General features: G+C 36.2%; 1 long non-coding RNA gene and 1 other non-coding gene across 2 annotated transcripts in view; both read right to left on the bottom strand.

The window, feature by feature from the left end:
- Positions 1-13687, bottom strand: part of LOC109729976 (uncharacterized) — a 1977473-nt gene that overhangs the window by 1920326 nt on the left and 43460 nt on the right. The window lies entirely within an intron of this gene.
- LOC142863406 (U6 spliceosomal RNA) lies at positions 3493-3599 on the bottom strand. The gene has a single exon (XR_012914174.1). It is a non-coding gene; the product is annotated as a U6 spliceosomal RNA (small nuclear RNA).

The raw sequence follows: 13687 nt of genomic DNA, 5'->3' as shown, positions 1-13687 counted from the left end.
GAAAGTATCATACTGCGAGAGGGCAAGAACTTGTATATCAACTTAGATCTCCCTGTTTTTTCTTAAAGCCACTGGTGTCACTATGGGAGCCCCACCCTGATGACCATATCTAATCCTATTATCTCCCAAAGGCCCCATCTCCAAACACCATTAACATATGAATCTGGGAATTAAGTTTCTAACACATAAAATTTGGAGGACACATTCAAATCATAGCAGTATGAGTATTTTACTAAACTTTTCAAAAATGATATATTTAAAATAAATAAGAGAAAATATAGGCATTATCAAGTACAAGTTGGTCTGTATCCAAAAGTGTTTCTCAACACCAGTGTGCAGGGAAATCTCTAATGATCTGATTCCGATCTGTTTTTTAAGTCCTATGCTGTTGCATATTTTCATGAAGAATTTGGATAAGGATATTGGCAGGAAATTGAACGTATGTGCAAATGATAAAAAGCTACAAGATATATCAAATGTGCAGAGTGAAAGAATAGAAATCCAAACAGCCCAACAAAATTAAAAAAGAAAAAAAACTGAATGATTCTAATAAAAAAGAATTTAATGGAATATATTTGGTAAAAAAATGTGTGTAAGTTTAAAACAGTTAAAAATCAAGAGTTAGGCTGTGGAATAAGACAGATCTAGATTTGAACTATATGTTTTACTTAACTTCTTACCTGAGTGATCTTTGGCATTTTACGTAATATCCTTGAGCTCAATTTCCTACTTGTATAATAGGAAAATTGCTGTAACTACTTTTTAGAATTAGTGTTGACTATTAATATAAAATTCTCACCAGAGAGGCTAGATTATAGTACAGATTAAATCAGTGTTATCTACTCAATTTATATATCACACCAACTTAGCTATCTGGAGGGAACAAATATATCACCTAAAGTTCATAAAACCATCTATAGATCCGAGTACTACATTATAGGAGAAACATTAACAAATGGAATCTCATCCAGAGGCACTGAAAAAAAAAATTGAAATGATAGGAAGCCAAAAGGAAAAAAAAAGAGCTCTAAGGAGATGCCTAACTAGGAAGATTAACTCCCGAAGAATGAATAATTCTAACTTTTAGGAATTGTTTTTTGAGAGAGAGACTAGAATAGAGAATTTGTAATAATAGATAGAAGTTATGGGAGATAGATTTCTATCAGGACAAGAAAGAATGTGCACACGGTCCCTGAGTTATGATTGTTCAATTTAGGATTTTTTCAACTTTAAGGTGGTGTGAAAGCGGTATGTGTTCAGTAGAAACTGTACTTCGAATTTTGAATTTTGATATGTGATATGACACTCCCTGGAGATGATGGCAAGCCACAGCTCCTTGATCACAAGGGTAAAAAAATGACACCCTACAGTATATTCTGTTGCCAGCATTTTGGGGATGTTGTGTTTTGTGTTTTCACATCCCACCATGTCTACAAAACTGCCATTTTTGACTTACAATATTTTTTAAATCATGATGGGTTTCTCAGGATGCAGTCCCACTGTAAGTCAAGGAGCTTCTGTATTCACGGTTAGACCTGCCTAGGAGAATGCTCATAGTGTAAGTTTTTTATATGACTGGTAATATTCAAATACAGGTTGGAGGTCACTTGCTGGGGTTATTAGAGAGATGATGGAAACACCAAATCAGTGGATGAAATAGAAGAAAAGTTCTGACTGAAGGATTTGACTTCAGTGACTAATTTAACTGTGATTTGCACTATTCATTACATGTATCTTAGTGGTGCCAAAGAAATGAAAACATTACCTCCTGTACCTTTTATTACTTTTTTCTGAGTGAATTGTTAAAATATTATCACAAATTCTCCTATGTTAAATTTATTTTTTTTATCTTTCTACATTAACAATACAGAGATCCATTTAATTAGAGGTATCTAATCTACTATACTTTGGTTATAAATGGGTCTGTCTCTCTTATTTCTCTTTTTGTACTCCAAAGCTAGAAGAGGTTAATATAATTTTTAAAGACAGGGTAATTTTATACGTTACTGTCTATACCAAGGTATTTTGGGATGAAAAGGGGGCAGTAATCAAATAGGCTGCCAGGACAACAGGTATAAACCAGACATTCTGGGCAAACTGGCATATATGATCACTCTAAATATAACTGACTAAAATCATTGAAGTTCAGTTTAAAAAAAAAAAGTCTAATTATTGCAAATGCTTTGTGGGAAAAGAGTTCTGTGAGACAGAACCACAGATATGACAAATCTCCCCAGGAACTGGCTATATTAGACTCTGATCTTTGAGCTGGGATTTGTTCTTCCCTAGATGCACCAGTGTCTTCTTTTTGGTATTTCAATAAACAAAAGAGTTTATTAATTATGGGTCACCATATCAATGCAACATAAAAAGATAGCCCTTTAATGTCTCAATGTCTTTAATAGTCTTTTAATAATGTCTCAATGTCAATAGACACATGCCAAAGTGTCAAGTAAGAATAAAATATGAAATTCTTTTCTATTTTTTTCATTTTTCCATATTTCCATTTTTTTCTTATTCCTTTTTAAAGAAGCAAGTTAACTGACTGAAAATTCCATTTTTTTTCTATAGTACTTAAAAAGAAAAACTTCCAGGAGGGAGAAAAGTTTCTGCCTTTATAATGTTTCCAGTATGACTTTGTGAATTATGCACCTTTTTTTTTAGCACGGTTTTGAGATGACTGGAGCTTTGGAGAGGCTTCATTATCTAAACACATTCGGACTGATGGGAGGCTAGATATATAATTTGCTCAGATGATGAATTGCTAATGCTGAATAATGTGGAAAATTTTAATACCATGAATCATTTTGAATGTGCGAAACTGGGCAGAGAGCCAGGGAGGTACAATGGATTAATGGGCTGATCTGTCACTACTGAAGATATGAGTTCAAGTCTTGATGTCCAGAGCAGGGGAAATGGAGCTCACAATTGGCTTTTTAGACATTGAGAGGCAGATCTCAAAGGAATATAGAGAAGGTGTGAAATTTAATAAAAGAAAAGAGTAAGCATTTGGAAACTTCTTACGTTTGGGGGGAAATGGGGGAAGGTACAAGAAAAAATGTTGCAAATTTCTGATTTTCTTTTATCCAACCAGCATGTAAATTACTAATCTTAGTCAAATTAAAAACATGATAGTAATAGAAGAATTTTTCATATGCTTATGGGTTTTGCGTTCATCCTATAAAAGGAATCGATTTGGGGAACTAAAACGCAAATAGAAAAAAGGCAAGTGGGCATTTTTTCCAAACAGAGGTTTTATATTACTTTATTTTCTAGAATTTTTTTTTGTATTTTTATTTTTTTTTTTAATTTCTTTACCACTCAGACTGCATCCTCTCCCTCTTACTCCCCCATAAAGAGAGAGAAGAACGATCATCAGTGGCAAGTGGCAGTTGCAGGGAAGTAACACCAAGAGCTGGCTTCACACTCAAGAGAGAACACTGTGCCTCCTCCTTGTGGTTTTTGGTACTCTACACATTCAGAGAAACTTCTAAAAATTTGGAACGCTTCACGAATTTGCGTGTCATTCTTGCACAGGGGCCATGCTAATCTGCTCTGTATCGTTCCAATTTTAGTATATGTGCTGCCAAAGCGAGCACTATTTTCTAGTATTAAGTCCATAAGTAATCTATATTTAAAATAAAAATATAGTTTAAGACATAATTTTTATGTAATTTGAGGATCTTTTATGATTTAAAAAGCACAAAATATTTTCCAATGATTTATTCATTAAAAATATATTAGGTTGAGAAATCAATCTAATGAAATCATCTATATTTGACCATTTTTACCTTCAAAGATGGCAATGGCAATTTCATGTGGTTAAGTCTAATAGATTTATTTGTTTATAGAAGGATGAGAGAAAGCTTATACTGAGAATTGTGTTACATTAAACATACTTCCTCATTTGATCCTCACTGCAATATTGTATGTAAATTTAGATCTGGAAAATTCAAGTAACTTTCTCCAGTCCTAAAGGTAAAATGTGCCACAACTGATATCAAATACAGGCCTTTTTGACCACCAAGGTTGCTATGTATGATTATGAAGGTTTTTTCACTGCACAAGGAATGCAGCTAAGGAGGAACGTGAGGGCTTAAATTTAACGTGTGTTCTACCCAACTAGCTGGGAGCCCTGGGTAGCAGATTGTATTTTCCAAAAAAGGCTGAACCAATATATAACCCATCCCACATGTATTTCTTGCAGTGTGATATTGGAACCCCTCCATTGAAAGGCAGATTTTATTTTTCTTTTCCTTGGAGCTAGGCAGAACTTTACAATTGCCTTCAATAATGCAATGGAGCAGAAGTGACACTGTATGACTTCTGGGGTTAGATTAGCAAAGGAAGCATGACTTCACCTTAGTGCTTTCTCTCTCAGAACAAGTACATTGGGGGCCCTGAGCCCAGGTGTTTTTATTATTAAATTTATTTTTATTTACCCAGGCAGTTTGCAATTTACTTGATATATTGCATCTTTTATTTTTAGGTAGGGAGAGGAAGTGGTGAGGGTGTTGATGATGAGAATCAACCTGGAACATGGTATAAAAAAAAAATCTTTTTGAGAGATGTTTACATGTGGGGAAAAAAAAAACAACTTGAAACTCAATGGAATACTAAGCATTTCTCAGACAAATAAAATCAAAATGAAGCTCAGGTTCAGTGACTAAAGTTCTTTTTGTCCCTCGAAACAACCCATGTTTGTATAAAATATTGATATAACAGTCATAGCACTTTCTTAAGTGATAACATTGATAAAAGACATGATGAACTCGAAAATGTGTCTTTGGCAAACACAGTCAATATTCCCTAAAGGGCTCTACATAAATTAAACATGTAGGAAGGCATAGCGCAAGGTAAAATGTGTAGAGATTTCATCAGTCATCCACCTCCTTGACTTATTTCAAGCTCTAGGTACAGTGACCAATGAATATTTTCATGGCTGTTATAGATCCATGAGACTGTTTAAAATCCAAAGCTATATTCTGTTCCAGAAAAATAGACTCTTAACCTCTGTTATTTTATCAAGCTAGGCTGTACACTTTTTATAATGTATTATATCACTGTGATAGAACAGTAGCTACTTTTTATTTAAAGAAAGATCTGTACATTTTTCATTTCTTTTACAATCTTAAATTTAAAATTATTTAAGCATACTTTCTTCTCCCTTTTATTGGCCAATATTAAATCACACTGCTAATCTAACTTTAGCTTGAGATGATCCAGAGCCACCCAAACCCATTCTCTGCCGAGATGACATGCAAATCAGATTAACATGCTTGTATTGCAGACTCAGAGATAAGATTGTTGCTTCTGGGGCTTTAGCTATAAAAAAATGCCTCTAATGTTTACTATTTTTTGTTCCTGGCTTGGCAGTGTATCTCCACAGGAATGTCTCTTGGCAGATGAGTTTTCTAAGGCAAAGATCTACTCAGGGAAGCAGGGAAATTCAGCAAAACCATTTTAGGAAATCAGAGAAAACATTTGAAGGGAAGGCTTTAATTATGACATAAGGGATTTAGATTAGACATTCAGGGGTACTTGAAAAGAAGCCTACAAGAAATTTTGTCTTTTTTCTTTTTAATCATTAAGTAGATGTACCTGTCTACAACAATTGAAACATGCTCTTGATTTAAAACAGAGACTTGAACAAAACAACACTTGTTGAATTTATCAGTCCAGTTGCTAGGTATTTCCAATCTTGCTTGTTTTTGCCAGCTAAAGCATACAAGGTGGATACGATCTCATTACAGGCCAGTTCAAATACATATGCTCATACAAGAAAAAGGCGAGTCACACTTTTTCATGCATGTGAATTCCCAGGCTGTTCACTAATGACCTAACTCTAGTGGACAAATAAATTGAGGGATGGGAATCTTCCTTTCCTCAGTCAGTCACAGCTCCCAAGTGAAGCTTTTTGGGTTTGATGCTTCTTAAAGGCTGATTTTTTTTTTTTTAATATTATATGTAAGCCAACTATTCCAGCCAGAATGTCTAGTGCTTGACCAGAGGAAGAGTCACCCAACCGAAGCTAGAGAGAAAACTGGCTTTAGATTTGTGGCAGGCAGTATGTCCTCAAGGATGCATTTTTCTTTTCTTTTTTATTTTATTTTATTTTTTTGAGACAGAGTGTTGCTCTGTCACTGGGGCTAGAGTGTCATGGCATCAGCCTAGCTCACAGCAACCTCAAACTCCTGGGCTCAAGGAATCCTCCTGCCTCAGCCTCCTGAGTAGCTGAGAATACAGTTACGCACCACCATGCCCAGCTAATATTTTTCTGTTTTTACTAGAGATGGGGTCTTGCTCTTTCTTAGGCTGCTCTGGAACTCCTGAACTCTAGTGATCCTTCTGTCTTGGTCTGGCAGAGTGCTAGGATTACAAGCATGAGCCACCTCATCCAGCCCCTAAAGCATTTTTCAAAAGTAGTTTTGGATGGCATCCCATGGAATTTACACACGCAGATTGAGTTGAGATTAAAATTTAAAGAATAAATAGATAAAGTAGTGGAATTAATAGTAGCAGAGCTCCATAGCAGTTTTTAAGAAGTAATGTGCTATGTACTAGGTTAGCCACTTTGTTTTCATCTTCTTTAATTATCTCACAAATCCTACAGTTATGGGTTAATATTTCCATCTCAGAGAAGAGGAAATTGAGAATCAGAAAAGTTTAAAAAAAAATATCCCAGTAGTAAACTGGAATGAAATCTATGTTCTGATTCTAAGGACCTCACATTTTTAGCCATGTGAACTATTATAACACCCTCATTCTAACTATTGAAATCACGACCCTCTGGCTATTATTTGTGTTTGGTATGTTTTACTTGCTTCACTAAGAAGATTATACACTTTAATACAATTGTTCTGATAGATTTGTTTTGACTCATCTTAACAGCTTGAAAGACTGGACATCTGCTTGCCACTGTATTTTGTAATTGCTTTTAAAACAGAACCTTGATGTTAAAGAAAATGATCATCCAAGCTTCTCAAACTCTTTGTAAAGAGAGAAAAATGTTTCTGAAAAGTCAACATGACACTTTATATCCAAGGTCAGTTTTTATATTAAAGCCAGAAACAAAACAGATTATTTTTGTATTGACTTAATATGTCTATGTTGGCACATATAGTCATATTTGATACTTGCCATAGTACTTAGTTCTTCCCTTCTGAAATCAGTTCATCAGTGAACACAGTTACATTCCCTGCAGCAGACCATATGGGGCCTAATCTGTACTTAAGACCATTTGTTCAAATGACAGCTAAACACATTTTAAGGTCTTGTGACTTAATTCATTAATGCCACAGCTTGGTGCAACTTTTAGTCAGGGTCATATAATTCTCTGTGGTCCTTTAGCTTTAGATAGAGTGGGAAGCTACTTTGTCTAGCAAGAAAATGCCCTTGATCCGGCGGGATATAAATCTGATGGTGTGGTGCTCTTTTAAGAACAGGCCTCTTTCTCCTTTCATTCAGAACTCTCATGGCATTAACCCAAAGCACCCTCAGTCCCACCAAATCGTGCTCTCTCACCCCTGTCCGTTAAATGCCTTCTGCTCTCCAGTATCATTCTTTTCTTAAATGAGAGAAAATCTGTTTTATCATATTACCATTTTACTTTATTATTTTATTTTCACTTTCTAATCTCTCAAATGGATGAACTCCCTTGGCTCTATTGATTTCTGCTTCTATTGATTTCTCCATGGCAAGTATTTATTGCCTGTTTACCCCTTAACCTGCTGCATTTTGCCTTCCTGCCTTTCCAGTTGGCGGAAACTGCCCTTTTGAAAGTCACCTGAGACTTGCTAATGACTGAATCCAGCAATTTTTCTTAGGTCCCTTACCCCATATTTTTTAAATAACTTTTCTAAGCCACCTTAATAGTGTGGCTAACATTTATTGAGCTTCCACTACAAGGCACTTGTGAGCTCTTCTTATTGAAGCTTCATAGAACACTACAAGGTAGATATTCTACTTAATATCCATTGCAGATGAGAAACTAAGTCTCACACAGATAAAATAAGTCATGCAGCTGCATTTGAAATACAAGAAGTTAACTCCTTAGCCTATACTTGCTACTTGGCAGTCCCTTATTTTTCTCTGCATTAATATTAACTTTGCAACATTTATAATGACAGGTTTCCTCTGCATTGCATTGTAAAATTTTTCCTTCAGATACCTCATCTTCCCAATTAGATCATAATTTCCTAGATTATAAGGACTATATTTTTTAATCCCCCCAAATATGTCCTTCTGTGATTTGCATAAGTAGTTAGTATTATATTTGTTATATTCATAAAGCTGAAAGAAAATGAAATGTCCTTTGTTCTTCCAACATTTAATAGCATGAGATAATCAATGCATTGAAATGCAATCAGTAGATTTTATTGATGCACTGTTCTTGAATGAGAGGCAAATTATATGATGAGACAAAAACAAGGAAACTTTGTGAATTTGTAACAGGGTATGGATGGGAAATTTTACCATCCCAATAAAGAGGCAAGTTTATCTTTCCTATTTCTTGTTCATTCTAAGGACAGCTAAGTAACCTTGGTTGTTTCTGCCAGCCAGCCCCATTGTGGAGATGCCAGGAAGGCATGGCACTAAGGAAACAGAAACTGATCACAAGAAAAATAGTCTGGTCACCACGATGCTCTACCTATATAATAAAGGTGATCTAGTGACCTTAAGATTATAAAGGACCTATCCTGCTTTCAAGTTCTATGATTATATGAAAGAGAGAATAATTAAGATGAAGAAAAGGAGGAGACATTGGGTAATTTCATCCAGGAGATCTTGTTCTTTAAGCCTCCAGGTTCAGAAACCTTCACCTGCTGCTTGGTTCCTAAACGTCCACTTTGAAGTGAGGGTTCCTATTCTTACCTTCTCTCTGATTTCAGTGGTGGGGTTAGGGCAGGTATTAGTTGAAGGTTTAAAGATTCCATAGTCACAAACTTATCTGTCTCCTTGCCTCTATTAAACTTCTCTTTCTCAAAACTTACGAACAGTTTTTCAGAAAGAAGATATACAAATGCCCCTTGACAGGTTAAAAAGATGCTCAAGATCATTCAAAATAAAAAAGAAGAAGAAAAAAACAATAAAGCTTCACTGAGTTACCATTTCTCACTCATCAGATCACCAAATTTGTGTTCAATTGTCAATATATTCTGCTGTTGAGACTATAGCTGGGAAAAGACATTCATACTTTTATGATAGGAATATAAAATGGCACAATTCCCAGGGTGGGAAATCTGGAAATATCTAGCAAAGTTGTACATGTATTACTAGATACCATTCAACTCTATAAGCCTCTTTCTAGGAATCCTAACCCAAATTTACACTAAAAAAAAATACAACATAGGGTTATGGCATTTTTAGAATTAGCAAAAGTATAATATCAAATGTTCATATGGAGGGCACCAATTGAATAAATTATGGTCTATGAATATGAATGGTCTATCCATATCCACAGAACAAAGTGCTGGAGAACTACAAAAACAAATGAAGACGAGTTTCATGTATGGATATGAAATGATATCAAGATTATGTTATTAAATGAAAAACAAAGAGGGGTAGAACACTGACTGTAACATGCTATTTTTGTGTAAGACAGAAAATATAAAGATATTTGCATATGTTCTTATTTTTGCCAAAATAAACAAAAATGCTAAACCAAAAGCTAATAATAACAATTTTTAAAAAGGTTGCTTCTGGGCAATTTTTAAATGGCAGCTTAGGTCACCTAGAAGCAATAAACACTCTTTCATGTTTAGAAGGAGGTCCCACAATATCCTTCCTCAGTAATCAGAACCAGAGGTCCTTAGAAAAAAATAGCTGAATCCAGTCTGGGGCAGGGAATGTACAAGATAAGCCTAAGAAATCTTGAGGGGTCCAAAAGCAAAGACATTTCACATACCAATGTAGCTATGTTAAACGTACATAGGAACCAGCTAAAAAGTGGCTTTCAATGGGACAATTTAAGCATTAAAAGAATGACTATAATTGAATAAAACATAATGAATATAGAAAATTCCACGAGTTCATGATGCAGTCAAAGAGAGAGAGAGAGAGAGCGAGAGCGAGAGAGAGAGAGAGAGAGAGCATAATTATAGACTACAAACAATTCCAGCAAAACATAAATTTATTTGTCCATAATTGAACATAGCTAGGAAACATTGAAATCGAATATAACTAGCTACTTTTCTTTAAAAAAAAAAAAAAAAGGTAATTAAAGAGAACCATACATTTTCCTAGCTTCATTCTGTGAATTTTTTGAAGTAACTAAATTATTCTGGATGATGAAGGAAAGCCTTCCCTTAAGAATTCCAGCGAACAATTATAGAAGAAATTATAAAAAGAGAAAAGTCACTGTTTTTCAATCACTAATGAAATATTGGTGCTACAAGATTGATGGGAATTTGTCAATAGAAGGATCCAGCAATAGCCACCTGAACTAAGGATCAATCTTTACATCACTAAAAGCGAGACCACCAGACATTTATACCTCCTGAGAAGCATATGGCTTTAAAACATACACAGCAAAGGGGGAAGGGAGCAATAAATGAAGGAAGGGCAGTTAAATGTTGACAGCTATTGAATTCAATAATATATGGAGATTCCCTATATTAGTCCCTTTCTTCTTGGGTGCATATAAAAACTTTAAAAATTAAAATTTTAAAACATAAGATTTCCCTTCAGACTCTTATTTCTCTAGAGTCTAACAAGTTAAGAATCCTAGATAAAGTATTTAGGTTTCTAGAAAGGCTTCCTAGAGATAACAGCTTTCAATGTGTTTTTCCCAGAAAATGAAATTTTCTAATTCCATTTTATTGTAAATCTCCTCCTTTTGGAGTAATTCCATGTACATTCACATAATAAGGGCTCTAAGCAGTTCTGTAGCAAAGCAACTGTCTTAATTTTGTTTAATCCAGAGTTTCTCATAGGTCACCTGCCACAGCACCTGTGTTTTTTTTTTTTTTAGTCAGTTAACACCTGTTGCTCCACAGGAAGAACTACCTTTTAAAACAAGCAAGAGAGCGCGGTGGTTGGAATTTCAGGCAGGAGCTTTCTGCGGAGAGTGAAGTAAATAGCGTCCATTCCCCTGTTCCAAAACTCTCAGTGGTTTCTCAACACCTTTGGAACAAAGTCAGAGCTTATCAAGAAGGCACATGCTGCACTTCCTGACCCAGCTTTCATCTAATATCTACATTATCCTGTGAGCCTCTACGGGAGCCCTGGGCTGGAGCTGAACTGAAACACCCAGTGATTGCTCTGTGTGCCCAGGTGACTGTGCCTTCCGGGTTCCCTACCTTCACATCTGGAGTTTTTTTCTCACAGAAAAACTCTTTCTCTTCTTTAAGGCCTTAACAATCTCAGACCAATTTCCAGTTCACTTCCTGGAAGACGCCCTCAGGCAGAGCAAAGTGTTTCTTCTCCACCCTCTCCCAGCGCCCAACTCCAGCCTCAGTTGTGGGAGCTGCCACCCTGCACTGAGGCTCTCTTTGACAAGCCTTTCTCTCCCACTAGCCTGGGATCTCTTTTGAGACAAGGAGTGTCTGTATCTCACTTTCTCTGTAATCTCAGAGTATAGTGTGTTTGCTCAAAACTATTTGTGGAAGAAAAAGAAGGAAAAGGTAATACTGATATACAAATATGAAACGCGTTAAAGTGTTAAAATGCACAGTTCCTGTAACTAGAGGTACCCCTGGAAAAAATATTGTAGTTAAAAATTCACAACAAGGCACAAAACAGGGATATTTGATTATTTCCAGAAAACAGCATATTTTCTGAGGGATGAAGGCAGAGAGTAACAGGGCACTCCATTTCTGAAGAGGAGGGACACAAGGGCATGGGATTTCTTACAGAGAGGATAAATTCTGACACAAGGGAAGTCCTTGGCTTATGGAGGTAAACTTGGCACAATCTACAATTTTAAGAAAACCTCAAGCTATGTAGTACCAAAAAGTCACTAAGAGTGGCAGTACCAAAGGGATGTTCAGTTGTCAGGGAGGAGGGGAGGAAAGGCTCACATAAGCTCCCCTCATCCATTTCTTTGTTAGGAACCAGGGAACAAGTTCTCCCCCAACTCCAATCTTAGGCAAAAGCTCAGCAAATGCTATTCCAAGATGCATCCCCTAAACACCACTCCAGTCAGATGTCTGTTCTTGAGCCCATTCCCTCCTGCATAGGAGTTCTGGAAACACCACTATGCACTGGACAGGCTGTCTCACTTTCTTACAAGGGTTTTTTTTTTTTTTTAATCATTAATTTGTATTCTATATCTGCATACACCCCTTCATTTATTTCCCTTTGTAAACAAATTACTTAATGCCAGTTCATTTTTTTAAGGTAGAAATTTTGTATTTCACATGAAGTAATTAAGTAACATCCTGAATGCAGATCACCTTTTCCTTCCATTCCAGGGACTGTATCTTAATGGGTCGTTATTATCTTTCAAGAAAATTGCAAAATGGAGCACCATCAGGGAGTGACCATTCGATCCATATTTTTTGCTCCCCCTAGTGTGGCATTTGTCATTTTTTTCCCCTCATGGCTGCCAACAAGCTTTCAGCTTCCTGAGTTCCATCAAAACACTCCAGGTGCTTCAGGCTTTTGCTTTCTCTTTTACAGATTGGGTTTATTTACATGAATTCCAAATGTGACAAAAAGCAAACAAACAATTATCCACGCATTCCAGACGTCTCTCCTCTTGTAACTCAAATGAAAGTGGCCTGACAATGTCTCCCAGCCCCTACACTCTGGCTCTCTCCGCAGGCTCCATAGAGTGTGCTGGCATCATCCTGGGTGGCTGCCAGCCCACTGATGAGCTGTAATTGCAAGAATGCAGCTCCCTGCCAGCAATTATACGGGCGTAGTTAAGTTAGATGCATTTGCTCTGTCTAAGTCATCATGCCACTTTTCCTATGGCTGTCTGAAGTTCTAGCCAATACCTCAAAAATAATATTCCCTGGTTGAGGAAGTTATAAATAATTTTAGTGATTTAACCAAAACTCTACTTTCTGGGGTTATCCCTAAACTAAATTGTGAGGAGGCATGTCTCAGCCCTTTGTTTTTCTAACATTCCCAGTTTTTTCTGTGTCTTATTTTGATTCTTTCTGGCTTGTCTTTCTATATTATTCCATGGCCTTGGACAGAAATGCCAAATAGATCTTTATCTAATGCATCAACTTTGATCAGAAACAAATTTTGGAAGGCTGGTTGAAGAGTATTTTCCCGGTGGGATAAGTACAAGGATCAATTTGCAATGCCTACCATGGCATGTGACATCACTATTTTATAGTGTCCTTCAATCCTACTCTCTAGAAAAGATTTTACAAAAGTGGCCCCTTTCAAATATTTTAAGGTCCCATATTGGCATGGTGACTTCTCAGATGATGACAAATAGAGAAGATTGGCTTTCTTATTCTAGTTTTCTTTCAATGACTCTTTCTGTACTGCAGAGGCTACAAGGGTAAAAAAACACATCTTGCAGATTCCCTTTCATGAAAGGTTGTAGATGTGACAAGGTTCTGTCAGTGAGGTTCACTATTGTGAAACTTGATTTCAGGACTGAATTATCTGCGAAGAAACACAGTGCTCAAGAAAGTGATATTGGCTTGGGTGGATAGTGGTTAGCAAGATGTGATTTGGTAGCAATAAATGTGGGAGCAGTTTCTTGATTCCTAGATCACAGAAA

The sequence above is a fragment of the Microcebus murinus genome, chromosome 21, assembly GCF_040939455.1.
Source record: "Microcebus murinus isolate Inina chromosome 21, M.murinus_Inina_mat1.0, whole genome shotgun sequence".
Lineage (NCBI taxonomy): Eukaryota > Metazoa > Chordata > Mammalia > Primates > Cheirogaleidae > Microcebus > Microcebus murinus.
Note: the sequence above shows the minus strand (reverse complement) of the source record. Positions and strands in the feature narration are given on the sequence as shown.